The sequence below is a fragment of the Rattus norvegicus genome, chromosome 7 (assembly GCF_036323735.1).
Source record: "Rattus norvegicus strain BN/NHsdMcwi chromosome 7, GRCr8, whole genome shotgun sequence".
Taxonomy (NCBI): domain Eukaryota; kingdom Metazoa; phylum Chordata; class Mammalia; order Rodentia; family Muridae; genus Rattus; species Rattus norvegicus.
In genome coordinates, this window is record NC_086025.1 from 33276516 (window position 1) to 33280408 (window position 3893).

The 3893-nt window shown below is 47.7% G+C and overlaps 1 pseudogene; it reads right to left on the reverse strand.

Moving 5' to 3' along the window:
- Nucleotides 1–264: 264 nt before the first annotated feature.
- On the reverse strand, nucleotides 265–1251 carry LOC108351618 (glyceraldehyde-3-phosphate dehydrogenase pseudogene; annotated as a pseudogene).
- Between the last annotated feature and the right edge of the window lie 2642 nt (nucleotides 1252–3893).

Sequence of the window (3893 nt, forward strand, 5' to 3'; positions counted from 1 at the left end):
ACAAGTACTCTTAACCGCCGAACCAACTCTCCGGCATCTTGATTTTGAAGGGGGGGGGGGTGTGCAGCGAACTTTTTTGATGGTATTCAAGAGAGAAGGGAGGGCTCCCTAGGCCCCTCCTGTTATTATGGGGGTCTGGGATGGAATTGTGAGGGAGACGCTCAGTGTTGGGGGCTGAGTTGGGATGGGGACTCCTCAGCAACTGAGGGCCTCTCTCTTGTTCTCAGTGTCCTTGCGGGGCTGGGCTGGGTGGTCTAGGGTTTCTTACTCCTTGGAGGCCATGTAGGCCATGAGGTCTGCCACCCTGTTGCTGTAGCCATATTCATTGTCATACCAGGAAATGAGCTTTACAAAGTTGTCATTGAGAGCAATGCCAGCCCCAGCATCAAAGGTGGAAGAGTGGGAGTTGCTGTTGAAGTCGCAGGAGACAACCTGGTCCTCATGGAGCCCACGATTCCCTCGGATGCCTGCTTCACCACCTTCTTAATGTCATCATACTTAGCAGGTTTCTCCAGGCAGCATGTCAGATCCACAACGGATACATTGGAGGTAGGAACACTGAAGGCCATGCCAGTGAGCTTCCCGTTCAGCTCTGGGATGACCTTGCCCACAGCCTTGGCAGCACCAGTGGATGCAGGGATGATGTTCTGGGCTGCCCCACGGCCATCACACCACAGCTTTCCAGAGGGACCATCCACAGTCTTCTGAGTGGCAGTGATGGAATGGACTGTGGTCATGAGCCCTTCCTCGATGTCAAAGTTGTCATGGATGACCTCGGTCAGGGGGGCTAAGCAGTTGGTGGTGCAGGATGCATTGCTGACAATCTTGAGGGAGTTGTCATATTTCTCGTGGTTCACCCCCATCACAAACATGGGGGCATTGGCTGAAGGGGCAGAGATGAGGACCTTTTGGCCCCACCCTTCAAGTGAGCCCCAGCCTTCTCCATGGTGGTGAAGACATCAGTAGACTCCGTGACATACTCAGCACCAGCGTCACCCCATTTGATGTTAGTGGGATCTCGTTCCTGGAAGATGGTGATGGGCTTATGACAAGCTTCCCAATCTCAGCCTTGACTGTGCTGTTGAACTTGCCATGGGTAGAGTCATACTGGAACATGTACACCACGTAGTTGAGGTCAATGGAGGGGTCATTGATGGCGACAATGTCCACTTTGCCAGATGCAGAACAGACGGCAGCCCTGGTAACCAGGAGCCCAATATGGCCAAATCTGTTCACACCGACCTTCACCATCTTGTCTATGAGGCGAGACGGGCACTGTAGGAGAATATGCGGCTGTATGTGGAACAGGGAGGAGCAGACAACCTTGATATTTTTTAAAAGTGTATTGTTAATTAGATTTCTGATCTTAGGATTTTAGTTTTTGATAGACAAAATGTAATTTAGATACATCCAAGATTTCTGTAAGAAGAGTAATGGCATTTGAATTCCTCTGCCTGTGTGTTATGAGTATTGAGTATTGAGTACTGCCCTTTAAAGTTCTGTTTCCATTTGCTTCCTCCATGAGTCAGTTCTGAGTGTGTGTGGTTTTTTTTTTTTTTTTTTTTTTTTGGAGCTAGATGGGACTTGTGGCCTCCAATTTAAAAACAAGTGTCTCATCCTGTACTGGCTAGTTTTGTGTGTCAACTTGACACAAGCTGGAGACATCACAGAAAAGGAGCCTCAGTTGTGGAGATGCCTTGATGATACCCAGCTGTAAGGCATTTTCTCAACTAGTGGTCAAGGTGGGAGGACCCAGCCCATTGTGGGTGGGGCCATCCCTGGGCTGGTTGTCTTGGGTTCTATAAGAAAGCAAGCTGAGCAAGCCTGGAGAAGCAAGCCAGTAAGCAACATCCCTCCATGGCCTCTGCATCAGCTCCTGCTTCCTGACCTGCTTGAATTCCAGTCCTAACTTCCTTTAGTGATGAACAGCAATGTGGAAGTGTAAGCTGAATAAACCCTTTCCTCCCCAACTTGCTTCTTGGTCATGATGTTTGTGCAGGAATAGAAACCCTGACTAAGACACATCCCTTCATCTTCAGTCACGGTGTTGTCCCTCTTCAAGCAGCAGGGCTTTCTGTCTTCCTGCTTCAATGCAGGTTTTCACCACTGCGCACCCTATCACAGGACTAGGCACGCTGCCGACAATTTTTCCATTCCCACCTTGGTGCTGTGGCCAAGGCACTACTAGTCCCACCTAGAATTCCTCTTATCTTTGCGTTCTAAGGTCACAGTCCCTCTTCCTTCGAAGTCATGAGATCCTAGACCCAGCATCCTTCCCAGAATAGGAGCATAACTTCCTCCCTCCTTCCCTTCCTCCATCCTTCCCTTCCTCCTTCCCTCTTTCCTTCCTTCTCTTTCTTCCTTTTATCGTTTCCTTTCTCCCTCACTAGTCTCCCCTTCCCCATCCTTTCTTTGGTTCTTACTAAATGCCCCAGGATGCCTTGAAGTTCATCCTGTAACCCAGGTTTGTCTTCCAACCCTCAGAAATCCTTCTGCCTCATCCTTCCAATCGCTCCATATTGTCTTTCCTGTTGCTCATTTTAATTTACGTCATCGAAAACCCACTCTGCTTTCCTAAGCTGAGGCAAACCTGAATGCTTCCTGTCTTCTCTCGGGGGTTGCATTTAAATCTGGGCCACCATTATGGCATAGACAGAGTCAAAGCGAGGATGGTGGGTATCTGTTCTTACCAGCAGCTGCTTGGTGCACACTCCCTTCTCTGTTCCTTTGGATCTTGGTCCAGATGGGTCTTACCACACTCACTAACATTGTTTGAAGGACTTGGATTCAGCAAAACTCGCAGCTTTGTGCTGTCCTTGCATGCACAGTGCGTTACACGAAACAGGTAAGTTCAGCACCTAAGCATCTCTCTCTGTCTCTGTGTCTGTCTCTGTCTCTGTCTCTCTCTCTCTCTCTCTCTCTCTCTCTGTCTCTCTCTCTCTTTTTCTCACTATCTCTCATTGTCTCTCTCTGCCTCTGTCTATCTCTGTCTCTCTGTCTCTCTGTCTCTCTGTCTCTCTCTCTCTCTCTCTCTCTCTCTCTCTCTCTCTCTCTCTTTTTCTCAGGAGCATAAGACCATTCTTTTAGGTCAGTGGGGCTTCCTAAGGTCCTACCTCTCACATAACACACTGATATTCCTGGCATTTCCCCCTTCCTCTCCACACACACACAGAACCTTCTGAAGAACCATCTACGTCTAAGTTCATGTTTGTTCTGGCACTTCTTGCTTCTCCCCCTCTGAGGAAATGATGTTTAGTGAACTGTGGGATGAGGGGATATGAGAGGAGTTACATGGGAACTCTTTTCTAACCCCATCCTGTTGCCTCTGGGTCCTGCTAGGGCTAGGCTTTTGAAACCTTCAGTACGTGTGTACTGAAATGGGGCAGGAGGCATTTTGAGTGGGAAATGGTACCCCTGCTCTAAGATGCCATCCTCTGTACTAATGCGTGCACAGTCTTAAAAATAAAGCATGTCTTTCCTGCCTCCAGGTAAGCTGTGACCTTATACTTTTTCTTTTATTAACTCTCTAAATCAGTGGTTCTCAAGCTTCCTAATGCTGCCACCCTTTGACACAGTCCCTCTTGCTGTGGTGACCCCTACCATAAAAGTCTTTTTGTTGCTACTTCATAAGTGTACTTTTGCTACTGTTCCGAATCGTGATGTAAATACCTGATATACAGAAAATCTGATGTGTGACCCCTGTGAAAGAGTCATTCGACACCCTAAAGGGTCACAACCTACAGGTTAAAAACTGCTTCTCTAAATCATGATATAAACCCAGAAAAAAGACAGAGGAAGGGCTACAATTAACCTGAATTTAGATAGTTGCCAACATATACAATGAGGGATCAGAATGTCGAATAACAGAAAAAAAAAACATGCCAATTGAAATG